Consider the following 14055-nt stretch of genomic DNA (forward strand, 5'->3'; position numbering starts at 1 on the left):
GGAGGTGTCTCTTGTAGAGTGCTACGGAGTAAGAGGCCTGTGACAGAAGGCAGGCGTGTCAGTTCTGCACACGGGGCTTCAACAGGGAGCACGTTCCTGGCTCCCCGAAGGAGAAGCCCACCCCTGCCATTGTCTGCAGCGTGTGGAGCCCTGACCTTCCACGGCCGTTGATCGGCTATGGAAGAGACACCTGAACCCGTGGCCTGTGGTGTCTCCCTCAGGGTCACGAGACCTGTCTCCCACTCGGTCTGATGCGGGGACGAGTGGGATACGGGGAAGGAAGGCTCACCAGGTTTTGTGTGGCTTCAGCAAAGTCTTCACAGGCGAGCCTAATCCTCCATCCCTTCTGTGGTTTTCAGCCCACGTAGGACCTGGCCCGGCCCCGGCATTGGCCGGCAGCTCCCGCCCGCCTGCGGCGGCCCTGGAGGCCCAGGTAAGTGGGGTGGCCGTGCTCCGTTGGACGTCGTCCTGGGAAAGGTGAGCTTCCTGTTTTCCCGGAAGCCATTCCCGCCCTCATCTCCAGACTGTGTGTCCTGTGACGGGTCTGGCATGTCGTTCGCTTTCCAATTCAGTCTCCCCAGGGGCCAGTGGGCTGCTTGTCCCTGGAGCCCGTCACCTTGGCTGGTGCCTGCAGAAGCCATGAGGGAGTGCTCAGAAGCCGAGGACCGCAGACTTTGGCTGTGGGTTTGTCGAGATAGCGTGCGGAGGGTGAGCCCTCGCTCCACACTGGCTTCTCCTGGCTCTGCTGACTCCTTCCTGCCGACCTGCACCTGGGGTTGCTCCTGGGTCACTGAGGCAGAGTCCTGTGTCGTCACTCGTTTGACTTGTTTCCTTGCTGAGGCCAGGTGATTCTCCTGTTTAGCATGGCCATTGAAATGCTCGTAACTGAGAAAGGGGCAAAGCCCTCCCTCCAGCTTTGTCCTGTGTGCTTTGTGCAGCTTTGAGTCTACCTGTTTGGTGTGGGGTAAATGTCAGAACCCGTGACCGTCTGTTCTCGGGACGGAGATGTGCCTGGCCCGCTGCGTCCAGTTGTACTCTGGGTAGATGTTGCTTTTGTAGTAAGAAATAGAGGCTTGAAGGGAAAGAGCCCGCAGTGAAGAGGCCTACTTCCCTGCAGGGGAATTCGACGCGCAGCAGCGTCCTCCCATCGTGCTCCCCACCCCTGCGCCGGGTCGGGCCTGCCCCGGAAGCTGTCAGAGCTGCTCCTGGGCGTCAGCACGACACGTCACGGGAGTTTGTGCACGGGCCTGTAGGGTCCTTTTGGTGTCAGTTGTGGGATCGAGACATCCCACTTGAGTTTGCCGAAGGACACAAGTAGTGCGCGCTTCGTAGCGCACTGAAAACCCAGACGTCCCTGAGGATAGCGGTGATTGTAGCGGAGCCTGACTACCTCCCGTGGGCAGCGTTGTCCCCTCAGGAGCACTTGGGCAGCTCCCCCGCAGGACTCCGGGGTGCCCAGCTCCCCAGTGCACGTTGCGCCCAGGGGAAGCCCCTGCAGGTCGGAGGAGATTACTTGGTTTGGGGGGAAGGAGAGGGCCAGGCAGGGTCCTGGAGGCAGAGCGGTGACCCAGGTGCGGCTCTGATTGCACGTGTGGAGGACGAGCTTTTCACGTCCGTCCCTTCTGCGTGTTCCTGGTCCGCGCCGGGCCAGCTCCCGTGGAGCTGGGGTGGTGGCGAGGAGGGCTGTCCTGCCCAAAGGGGCTGCCTGTTGTGAAGGCGCTGCTTTTGTCAGAGTGCTGGAAGCTCTGTGTGCATCCTCGCAGGCAGGACCCTTGGCTTCGTCCACTTGGAGACACCGGCGACGTCGTGTGGCGCCATTGTTGTCCCCCCGTGTCCTGCTGCGCGGCCCGGGCTGCCGGCTGCAGGCCCCAGAGGGCTGGGTGGAGCGTGGGGCACTGTGCTGCTGGGTGGGCACCCGGCGGGGTGTGGGGAGGGTGCCCGGTGCCGACAGCTGATGCGTTGGGTTTCGGCTTTTGTCGGTGGTCGCTCCGTTTCTGTCGCCTGACACGGCTCTCCCTTCTGCCCTGCAGGTTACCTTGCAGCGTCCCGGCGTTTGCAGGGACCGGCCCGTGTTGCCACCAGCACCTGGGCCCCCCTTGGGCCCTGTGCAGCCTCGCTCACCAGTACCGGATGCTCCACTTGGTAAGATGAAAGCGTCCATTCCTCTGTTTGTTCCTTGCGTCACTGCAGGAGAAGGGCAGATCGCTCTCCGGGTCCCTCCCAGGGCATGGGCCACCCTGACTGGGCTGTCGGCCGTGCTCCCCTGGTCCCTTAGCGGACGCAATTGATGGACCGCGTCTTCCCCTCCCCCATCATGCCCTGGGGAGGAGGTGTCTCTTGTAGAGTGCTACGGAGTAAGAGGCCTGTGACAGAAGGCAGGCGTGTCAGTTCTGCACACGGGGCTTCAACAGGGAGCACGTTCTGGGCTCCCCGAAGGAGAAGCCCACCCCTGCCATTGTCTGCAGCGTGTGGAGCCCTGACCTTCCACGGCCGTTGATCGGCTATGGAAGAGACCCCTGAACCCGTGGCCTGTGGTGTCTCCCTCAGGGTCACGAGACCTGTCTCCCACTCGGTCTGATGCGGGGACGAGTGGGATACGGGGAAGGAAGGCTCACCAGGTTTTGTGTGGCTTCAGCAAAGTCTTCGCAGGCGAGCCTAATCGTCCATCCCTTCTGTGGTTTTCAGCCCACGTAGGACCTGGCCCGGCCCCGGCATTGGCCGGCAGCTCCCGCCCGCCTGCGGCGGCCCCGGAGGCCCAGGTAAGTGGGGTGGCCGTGCTCCGTTGGACGTCGTCCTGGGAAAGGTGAGCTTCCTGTTTTCCCGGAAGCCATTCCCGCCCTCATCTCCAGACTGTGTGTCCTGTGACGGGTCTGGCATGTCGTTCGCTTTCCAATTCAGTCTCCCCAGGGGCCAGTGGGCTGCTTGTCCCTGGAGCCCGTCACCTTGGGTGGTGCCTGCAGAAGCCATGAGGGAGTGCTCAGAAGCCGAGGACCGCAGACTTTGGCTGTGGGTTTGTCGAGATAGCGTGCGGAGGGTGAGCCCTCGCTCCACACTGGCTTCTCCTGGCTCTGCTGACTCCTTCCTGCCGACCTGCACCTGGGGTTGCTCCTGGGTCACTGAGGCAGAGTCCTGTGTCGTCACTCGTTTGACTTGTTTCCTTGCTGAGGCCAGGTGATTCTCCTGTTTAGCATGGACATTGAAATGCTCGTAACTGAGAAAGGGGCAAAGCCCTCCCTCCAGCTTTGTCCTGTGTGCTTTGTGCAGCTTTGAGTCTACCTGTTTGGTGTGGGGTAAATGTCAGAACCCGTGACCGTCTGTTCTCGGGACGGAGATGTGCCTGGCCCGCTGCGTCCAGTTGTACTCTGGGTAGATGTTGCTTTTGTAGTAAGAAATAGAGGCTTGAAGGGAAAGAGCCCGCAGTGAAGAGGCCTACTTCCCTGCAGGGGAATTCGACGCGCAGCAGCGTCCTCCCATCGTGCTCCCCACCCCTGCGCCGGGTCGGGCCTGCCCCGGAAGCTGTCAGAGCTGCTCCTGGGCGTCAGCACGACACGTCGCGGGAGTTTGTGCACGGGCCTGTAGGGTCCTTTTGGTGTCAGTTGTGGGATCCAGACATCCCACTTGAGTTTGCCGAAGGACACAAGTAGTGCGCGCTTCGTAGCGCACTGAAAACCCAGACGTCCCTGAGGATAGCGGTGATTGTAGCGGAGCCTGACTACCTCCCGTGGGCAGCGTTGTCCCCTCAGGAGCACTTGGGCAGCTCCCCCGCAGGACTCCGGGGTGCCCAGCTCCCCAGTGCACGTTGCGCCCAGGGGAAGCCCCTGCAGGTCGGAGGAGATTACTTGGTTTGGGGGGAAGGAGAGGGCCAGGCAGGGTCCTGGAGGCAGAGCGGTGACCCAGGTGCGGCTCTGATTGCACGTGTGGAGGACGAGCTTTTCACGTCCGTCCCTTCTGCGTGTTCCTGGTCCGCGCCGGGCCAGCTCCCGTGGAGCTGGGGTGGTGGCGAGGAGGGCTGTCCTGCCCAAAGGGGCTGCCTGTTGTGAAGGCGCTGCTTTTGTCAGAGTGCTGGAAGCTCTGTGTGCATCCTCGCAGGCAGGACCCTTGGCTTCGTCCACTTGGAGACACCGGCGACGTCGTGTGGCGCCATTGTTGTCCCCCCGTGTCCTGCTGCGCGGCCCGGGCTGCCGGCTGCAGGCCCCAGAGGGCTGGGTGGAGCGTGGGGCACTGTGCTGCTGGGTGGGCACCCGGCGGGGTGTGGGGAGGGTGCCCGGTGCCGACAGCTGATGCGTTGGGTTTCGGCTTTTGTCGGTGGTCGCTCCGTTTCTGTCGCCTGACACGGCTCTCCCTTCTGCCCTGCAGGTTACCTTGCAGCGTCCCGGCGTTTGCAGGGACCGGCCCGTGTTGCCACCAGCACTTGGGCACCCCTTGGGCCCTGTGCAGCCTCGCTCACCAGTACCGGATGCTCCACTTGGTAAGATGAAAGCGTCCATTCCTCTGTTTATTCCTTGCGTCACTGCAGGAGAAGGGCAGATCGCTCTCCAGGTCCCTCCCAGGGCATGGGCCACCCTGACTGGGCTGTCGGCCGTGCTCCCCTGGTCCCTTAGCGGACGCAATTGATGGACCGCGTCTTCCCCTCCCCTATCGTGCCCTGGGGAGGAGGTGTCTCTTGTAGAGTGCTACGGAGTAAGAGGCCTGTGACAGAAGGCAGGCGTGTCAGTTCTGCACACGGGGCTTCAACAGGGAGCACGTTCCTTGCTCCCCGAAGGAGAAGCCCACCCCTGCCATTGTCTGCAGCGTGTGGAGCCCTGACCTTCCACGGCCGTTGATCGGCTATGGAAGAGACACCTGAACCCGTGGCCTGTGGTGTCTCCCTCAGGGTCACGAGACCTGTCTCCCACTCGGTCTGATGCGGGGACGAGTGGGATACGGGGAAGGAAGGCTCACCAGGTTTTGTGTGGCTTCAGCAAAGTCTTCGCAGGCGAGCCTAATCGTCCATCCCTTCTGTGGTTTTCAGCCCACGTAGGACCTGGCCCGGCCCCGGCATTGGCCGGCAGCTCCCGCCCGCCTGCGGCGGCCCCGGAGGCCCAGGTAAGTGGGGTGGCCGTGCTCCGTTGGACGTCGTCCTGGGAAAGGTGAGCTTCCTGTTTTCCCGGAAGCCATTCCCGCCCTCATCTCCAGACTGTGTGTCCTGTGACGGGTCTGGCATGTCGTTCGCTTTCCAATTCAGTCTCCCCAGGGGCCAGTGGGCTGCTTGTCCCTGGAGCCCGTCACCTTGGCTGGTGCCTGCAGAAGCCATGAGGGAGTGCTCAGAAGCCGAGGACCGCAGACTTTGGCTGTGGGTTTGTCGAGATAGCGTGCGGAGGGTGAGCCCTCGCTCCACACTGGCTTCTCCTGGCTCTGCTGACTCCTTCCTGCCGACCTGCACCTGGGGTTGCTCCTGGGTCACTGAGGCAGAGTCCTGTGTCGTCACTCGTTTGACTTGTTTCCTTGCTGAGGCCAGGTGATTCTCCTGTTTAGCATGGCCATTGAAATGCTCGTAACTGAGAAAGGGGCAAAGCCCTCCCTCCAGCTTTGTCCTGTGTGCTTTGTGCAGCTTTGAGTCTACCTGTTTGGTGTGGGGTAAATGTCAGAACCCGTGACCGTCTGTTCTCGGGACGGAGATGTGCCTGGCCCTCTGCGTCCAGTTGTACTCTGGGTAGATGTTGCTTTTGTAGTAAGAAATAGAGGCTTGAAGGGAAAGAGCCCGCAGTGAAGAGGCCTACTTCCCTGCAGGGGAATTGCGACGCGCAGCAGCGTCCTCCCATCGTGCTCCCCACCCCTGCGCCGGGTCGGGCCTGCCCCGGAAGCTGTCAGAGCAGCTCCTGGGCGTCAGCACGACACGTCGCGGGAGTTTGCGCACGGGCCTGTAGGGTCCTTTTGGTGTCAGTTGTGGGATCCAGACATCCCACTTGAGTTTGCCGAAGGACACAAGTAGTGCGCGCTTCGTAGCGCACTGAAAACCCAGACGTCCCTGAGGATAGTGGTGATTGTAGCGGAGCCTGACTACCTCCCGTGGGCAGCGTTGTCCCCTCAGGAGCACTTGGGCAGCTCCCCCGCAGGACTCCGGGGTGCCCAGCTCCCCAGTGCACGTTGCGCCCAGGGGAAGCCCCTGCAGGTCGGAGGAGATTACTTGGTTTGGGGGGAAGGAGAGGGCCAGGCAGGGTCCTGGAGGCAGAGCGGTGACCCAGGTGCGGCTCTGATTGCACGTGTGGAGGACGAGCTTTTCACGTCCGTCCCTTCTGCGTGTTCCTGGTCCGCGCCGGGCCAGCTCCCGTGGAGCTGGGGTGGTGGCGAGGAGGGCTGTCCTGCCCAAAGGGGCTGCCTGTTGTGAAGGCGCTGCTTTTGTCAGAGTGCTGGAAGCTCTGTGTGCATCCTCGCAGGCAGGACCCTTGGCTTCGTCCACTTGGAGTCACCGGTGACGTCGTGTGGAGCCATTGTTGTCCCCCCGTGTCCTGCTGCGCGGCCCGGGCTGCCGGCTGCAGGCCCCAGAGGGCTGGGTGGAGCGTGGGGCACTGTGCTGCTGGGTGGGCACCCGGCGGGGTGTGGGGAGGGTGCCCGGTGCCGACAGCTGATGCGTTGGGTTTCGGCTTTTGTCGGTGGTCGCTCCGTTTCTGTCGCCTGACACGGCTCTCCCTTCTGCCCTGCAGGTTACCTTGCAGCGTCCCGGCGTTTGCAGGGACCGGCCCGTGTTGCCACCAGCACCTGGGCCCCCCTTGGGCCCTGTGCAGCCTCGCTCACCAGTACCGGATGCTCCACTTGGTAAGATGAAAGCGTCCATTCCTCTGTTTGTTCCTTGCGTCACTGCAGGAGAAGGGCAGATCGCTCTCCAGGTCCCTCCCAGGGCATGTGCCACCCTGACTGGGCTGTCGGCCGTGCTCCCCTGGTCCCTTAGCGGACGCAATTGATGGACCGCGTCTTCCCCTCCCCCATCCTGCCCTGGGGAGGAGGTGTCTCTTGTAGAGTGCTACGGAGTAAGAGGCCTGTGACAGAAGGCAGGCGTGTCAGTTCTGCACACGGGGCTTCAACAGGGAGCACGTTCCGGGCTCCCCGAAGGAGAAGCCCACCCCTGCCATTGTCTGCAGCGTGTGGAGCCCTGACCTTCCACGGCCGTTGATCGGCTATGGAAGAGACCCCTGAACCCGTGGCCTGTGGTGTCTCCCTCAGGGTCACGAGACCTGTCTCCCAGTCGGTCTGATGCGGGGACGAGTGGGATACGGGGAAGGAAGGCTCACCAGGTTTTGTGTGGCTTCAGCAAAGTCTTTGCAGGCGAGCCTAATCGTCCATCACTTCTGTGGTTTTCAGCCCACGTAGGACCTGGCCCGGCCCCGGCATTGGCCGGCAGCTCCCGCCCGCCTGCGGCGGCCCCGGAGGCCCAGGTAAGTGGGGTGGCCGTGCTCCGTTGGACGTCGTCCTGGGAAAGGTGAGCTTCCTGTTTTCCCGGAAGCCATTCCCGCCCTCATCTCCAGACTGTGTGTCCTGTGACGGGTCTGGCATGTCGTTCGCTTTCCAATTCAGTCTCCCCAGGGGCCAGTGGGCTGCTTGTCCCTGGAGCCCGTCACCTTGGCTGGTGCCTGCAGAAGCCATGAGGGAGTGCTCAGAAGCCGAGGACCGCAGACTTTGGCTGTGGGTTTGTCGAGATAGCGTGCGGAGGGTGAGCCCTCGCTCCACACTGGCTTCTCCTGGCTCTGCTGACTCCTTCCTGCCGACCTGCACCTGGGGTTGCTCCTGGGTCACTGAGGCAGAGTCCTGTGTCGTCACTCGTTTGACTTGTTTCCTTGCTGAGGCCAGGTGATTCTCCTGTTTAGCATGGCCATTGAAATGCTCGTAACTGAGAAAGGGGCAAAGCCCTCCCTCCAGCTTTGTCCTGTGTGCTTTGTGCAGCTTTGAGTCTACCTGTTTGGTGTGGGGTAAATGTCAGAACCCGTGACCGTCTGTTCTCGGGACGGAGATGTGCCTGGCCCGCTGCGTCCAGTTGTACTCTGGGTAGATGTTGCTTTTGTAGTAAGAAATAGAGGCTTGAAGGGAAAGAGCCCGCAGTGAAGAGGCCTACTTCCCTGCAGGGGAATTGCGACGCGCAGCAGCGTCCTCCCATCGTGCTCCCCACCCCTGCGCCGGGTCGGGCCTGCCCCGGAAGCTGTCAGAGCTGCTCCTGGGCGTCAGCACGACACGTCGCGGGAGTTTGTGCACGGGCCTGTAGGGTCCTTTTGGTGTCAGTTGTGGGATCCAGACATCCCACTTGAGTTTGCCGAAGGACACAAGTAGTGCGCGCTTCGTAGCGCACTGAAAACCCAGACGTCCCTGAGGATAGCGGTGATTGTAGCGGAGCCTGACTACCTCCCGTGGGCAGCGTTGTCCCCTCAGGAGCACTTGGGCAGCTCCCCCGCAGGACTCCGGGGTGCCCAGCTCCCCAGTGCACGTTGCGCCCAGGGGAAGCCCCTGCAGGTCGGAGGAGATTACTTGGTTTGGGGGGAAGGAGAGGGCCAGGCAGGGTCCTGGAGGCAGAGCGGTGACCCAGGTGCGGCTCTGATTGCACGTGTGGAGGACGAGCTTTTCACGTCCGTCCCTTCTGCGTGTTCCTGGTCCGCGCCGGGCCAGCTCCCGTGGAGCTGGGGTGGTGGCGAGGAGGGCTGTCCTGCCCAAAGGGGCTGCCTGTTGTGAAGGCGCTGCTTTTGTCAGAGTGCTGGAAGCTCTGTGTGCATCCTCGCAGGCAGGACCCTTGGCTTCGTCCACTTGGAGACACCGGCGACGTCGTGTGGCGCCATTGTTGTCCCCCCGTGTCCTGCTGCGCGGCCCGGGCTGCCGGCTGCAGGCCCCAGAGGGCTGGGTGGAGCGTGGGGCACTGTGCTGCTGGGTGGGCACCCGGCGGGGTGTGGGGAGGGTGCCCGGTGCCGACAGCTGATGCGTTGGGTTTCGGCTTTTGTCGGTGGCCGCTCCGGTTCTGTCGCCTGACACGGCTCTCCCTTCTGCCCTGCAGGTTACCTTGCAGCATCCCGGCGTTTGCAGGGACCGGCCCGTGTTGCCACCAGCACCTGGGCCCCCCTTGGGCCCTGTGCAGCCTCGCTCACCAGTACCGGATGCTCCACTTGGTAAGATGAAAGCGTCCATTCCTCTGTTTGTTCCTTGCGTCACTGCAGGAGAAGGGCAGATCGCTCTCCGGGTCCCTCCCAGGGCATGGGCCACCCTGACTGGGCTGTCGGCCGTGCTCCCCTGGTCCCTTAGCGGACGCAATTGATGGACCGCGTCTTCCCCTCCCCCATCCTGCCCTGGGGAGGAGGTGTCTCTTGTAGAGTGCTACGGAGTAAGAGGCCTGTGACAGAAGGCAGGCGTGTCAGTTCTGCACACGGGGCTTAAACAGGGAGCACGTTCCGGGCTCCCCGAAGGAGAAGCCCACCCCTGCCATTGTCTGCAGCGTGTGGAGACCTGACCTTCCACGGCCGTTGATCGGCTATGGAAGAGACCCCTGAACCCGTGGCCTGTGGTGTCTCCCTCAGGGTCACGAGACCTGTCTCCCACTCGGTCTGATGCGGGGACGAGTGGGATACGGGGAAGGAAGGCTCACCAGGTTTTGTGTGGCTTCAGCAAAGTCTTCGCAGGCGAGCCTAATCCTCCATCCCTTCTGTGGTTTTCAGCCCACGTAGGACCTGGCCCGGCCCCGGCATTGGCCGGCAGCTCCCGCCCGCCTGCGGCGGCCCCGGAGGCCCAGGTAAGTGGGGTGGCCGTGCTCCGTTGGACGTCGTCCTGGGAAAGGTGAGCTTCCTGTTTTCCCGGAAGCCATTCCCGCCCTCATCTCCAGACTGTGTGTCCTGTGACGGGTCTGGCATGTCGTTCGCTTTCCAATTCAGTCTCCCCAGGGGCCAGTGGGCTGCTTGTCCCTGGAGCCCGTCACCTTGGCTGGTGCCTGCAGAAGCCATGAGGGAGTGCTCAGAAGCCGAGGACCGCAGACTTTGGCTGTGGGTTTGTCGAGATAGCGTGCGGAGGGTGAGCCCTCGCTCCACACTGGCTTCTCCTGGCTCTGCTGACTCCTTCCTGCCGACCTGCACCTGGGGTTGCTCCTGGGTCACTGAGGCAGAGTCCTGTGTCGTCACTCGTTTGACTTGTTTCCTTGCTGAGGCCAGGTGATTCTCCTGTTTAGCATGGCCATTGAAATGCTCGTAACTGAGAAAGGGGCAAAGCCCTCCCTCCAGCTTTGTCCTGTGTGCTTTGTGCAGCTTTGAGTCTACCTGTTTGGTGTGGGGTAAATGTCAGAACCCGTGACCGTCTGTTCTCGGGACGGAGATGTGCCTGGCCCGCTGCGTCCAGTTGTACTCTGGGTAGATGTTGCTTTTGTAGTAAGAAATAGAGGCTTGAAGGGAAAGAGCCCGCAGTGAAGAGGCCTATTTCCCTGCAGGGGAATTGCGACGCGCAGCAGCGTCCTCCCATCGTGCTCCCCACCCCTGCGCCGGGTCGGGCCTGCCCCGGAAGCTGTCAGAGCTGCTCCTGGGCGTCAGCACGACACGTCGCGGGAGTTTGTGCACGGGCCTGTAGGGTCCTTTTGGTGTCAGTTGTGGGATCCAGACATCCCACTTGAGTTTGCCGAAGGACACAAGTAGTGCGCGCTTCGTAGCGCACTGAAAACCCAGACGTCCCTGAGGATAGCGGTGATTGTAGCGGAGCCTGACTACCTCCCGTGGGCAGCGTTGTCCCCTCAGGAGCACTTGGGCAGCTCCCCCGCAGGACTCCGGGGTGCCCAGCTCCCCAGTGCACGTTGCGCCCAGGGGAAGCCCCTGCAGGTCGGAGGAGATTACTTGGTTTGGGGGGAAGGAGAGGGCCAGGCAGGGTCCTGGAGGCAGAGCGGTGACCCAGGTGCGGCTCTGATTGCACGTGTGGAGGACGAGCTTTTCACGTCCGTCCCTTCTGCGTGTTCCTGGTCCGCGCCGGGCCAGCTCCCGTGGAGCTGGGGTGGTGGCGAGGAGGGCTGTCCTGCCCAAAGGGGCTGCCTGTTGTGAAGGCGCTGCTTTTGTCAGAGTGCTGGAAGCTCTGTGTGCATCCTCGCAGGCAGGACCCTTGGCTTCGTCCACTTGGAGACACCGGCAACGTCGTGTGGCGCCATTGTTGTCCCCCCGTGTCCTGCTGCGCGGCCCGGGCTGCCGGCTGCAGGCCCCAGAGGGCTGGGTGGAGCGTGGGGCACTGTGCTGCTGGGTGGGCACCCGGCGGGGTGTGGGGAGGGTGCCCGGTGCCGACAGCTGATGCGTTGGGTTTCGGCTTTTGTCGGTGGTCGCTCCGTTTCTGTCGCCTGACACGGCTCTCCCTTCTGCCCTGCAGGTTACCTTGCAGCGTCCCGGCGTTTGCAGGGACCGGCCCGTGTTGCCACCAGCACCTGGGCCCCCCTTGGGCCCTGTGCAGCCTCGCTCACCAGTACCGGATGCTCCACTTGGTAAGATGAAAGCGTCCATTCCTCTGTTTGTTCCTTGCGTCACTGCAGGAGAAGGGCAGATCGCTCTCCAGGTCCCTCCCAGGGCATGGGCCACCCTGACTGGGCTGTCGGCCGTGCTCCCCTGGTCCCTTAGCGGACGCAATTGATGGACCGCGTCTTCCCCTCCCCCATCCTGCCCTGGGGAGGAGGTGTCTCTTGTAGAGTGCTACGGAGTAAGAGGCCTGTGACAGAAGGCAGGCGTGTCAGTTCTGCACACGGGGCTTCAACAGGGAGCACATTCCGGGCTCCCCGAAGGAGAAGCCCACCCCTGCCATTGTCTGCAGCGTGTGGAGCCCTGACCTTCCACGGCCGTTGATCGGCTATGGAAGAGACCCCTGAACCCGTGGCCTGTGGCGTCTCACTCAGGGTCACGAGACCTGTCTCCCACTCGGTCTGATGCGGGGACGAGTGGGATACGGGGAAGGAAGGCTCACCAGGTTTTGTGTGGCTTCAGCAAAGTCTTCGCAGGCGAGCCTAATCCTCCATCCCTTCTGTGGTTTTCAGCCCACGTAGGACCTGGCCCGGCCCCGGCATTGGCCGGCAGCTCCCGCCCGCCTGCGGCGGCCCCGGAGGCCCAGGTAAGTGGGGTGGCCGTGCTCCGTTGGACGTCGTCCTGGGAAAGGTGAGCTTCCTGTTTTCCCGGAAGCCATTCCCGCCCTCATCTCCAGACTGTGTGTCCTGTGACGGGTCTGGCATGTCGTTCGCTTTCCAATTCAGTCTCCCCAGGGGCCAGTGGGCTGCTTGTCCCTGGAGCCCGTCACCTTGGCTGGTGCCTGCAGAAGCCATGAGGGAGTGCTCAGAAGCCGAGGACCGCAGACTTTGGCTGTGGGTTTGTCGAGATAGCGTGCGGAGGGTGAGCCCTCGCTCCACACTGGCTTCTCCTGGCTCTGCTGACTCCTTCCTGCCGACCTGCACCTGGGGTTGCTCCTGGGTCACTGAGGCAGAGTCCTGTGTCGTCACTCGTTTGACTTGTTTCCTTGCTGAGGCCAGGTGATTCTCCTGTTTAGCATGGCCATTGAAATGCTCGTAACTGAGAAAGGGGCAAAGCCCTCCCTCCAGCTTTGTCCTGTGTGCTTTGTGCAGCTTTGAGTCTACCTGTTTGGTGTGGGGTAAATGTCAGAACCCGTGACCGTCTGTTCTCGGGACGGAGATGTGCCTGGCCCGCTGCGTCCAGTTGTACTCTGGGTAGATGTTGCTTTTGTAGTAAGAAATAGAGGCTTGAAGGGAAAGAGCCCGCAGTGAAGAGGCCTATTTCCCTGCAGGGGAATTGCGACGCGCAGCAGCGTCCTCCCATCGTGCTCCCCACCCCTGCGCCGGGTCGGGCCTGCCCCGGAAGCTGTCAGAGCTGCTCCTGGGCGTCAGCACGACACGTCGCGGGAGTTTGTGCACGGGCCTGTAGGGTCCTTTTGGTGTCAGTTGTGGGATCCAGACATCCCACTTGAGTTTGCCGAAGGACACAAGTAGTGCGCGCTTCGTAGCGCACTGAAAACCCAGACGTCCCTGAGGATAGCGGTGATTGTAGCGGAGCCTGACTACCTCCCGTGGGCAGCGTTGTCCCCTCAGGAGCACTTGGGCAGCTCCCCCGCAGGACTCCGGGGTGCCCAGCTCCCCAGTGCACGTTGCGCCCAGGGGAAGCCCCTGCAGGTCGGAGGAGATTACTTGGTTTGGGGGGAAGGAGAGGGCCAGGCAGGGTCCTGGAGGCAGAGCGGTGACCCAGGTGCGGCTCTGATTGCACGTGTGGAGGACGAGCTTTTCACGTCCGTCCCTTCTGCGTGTTCCTGGTCCGCGCCGGGCCAGCTCCCGTGGAGCTGGGGTGGTGGCGAGGAGGGCTGTCCTGCCCAAAGGGGCTGCCTGTTGTGAAGGCGCTGCTTTTGTCAGAGTGCTGGAAGCTCTGTGTGCATCCTCGCAGGCAGGACCCTTGGCTTCGTCCACTTGGAGACACCGGCAACGTCGTGTGGCGCCATTGTTGTCCCCCCGTGTCCTGCTGCGCGGCCCGGGCTGCCGGCTGCAGGCCCCAGAGGGCTGGGTGGAGCGTGGGGCACTGTGCTGCTGGGTGGGCACCCGGCGGGGTGTGGGGAGGGTGCCCGGTGCCGACAGCTGATGCGTTGGGTTTCGGCTTTTGTCGGTGGTCGCTCCGTTTCTGTCGCCTGACACGGCTCTCCCTTCTGCCCTGCAGGTTACCTTGCAGCGTCCCGGCGTTTGCAGGGACCGGCCCGTGTTGCCACCAGCACCTGGGCCCCCCTTGGGCCCTGTGCAGCCTCGCTCACCAGTACCGGATGCTCCACTTGGTAAGATGAAAGCGTCCATTCCTCTGTTTGTTCCTTGCGTCACTGCAGGAGAAGGGCAGATCGCTCTCCAGGTCCCTCCCAGGGCATGGGCCACCCTGACTGGGCTGTCGGCCGTGCTCCCCTGGTCCCTTAGCGGACGCAATTGATGGACCGCGTCTTCCCCTCCCCCATCCTGCCCTGGGGAGGAGGTGTCTCTTGTAGAGTGCTACGGAGTAAGAGGCCTGTGACAGAAGGCAGGCGTGTCAGTTCTGCACACGGGGCTTCAACAGGGAGCACGTT

The sequence above is a fragment of the Vicugna pacos genome, chromosome 36, assembly GCF_048564905.1.
Source record: "Vicugna pacos chromosome 36, VicPac4, whole genome shotgun sequence".
NCBI classification, from domain to species: Eukaryota; Metazoa; Chordata; class Mammalia; order Artiodactyla; family Camelidae; genus Vicugna; species Vicugna pacos.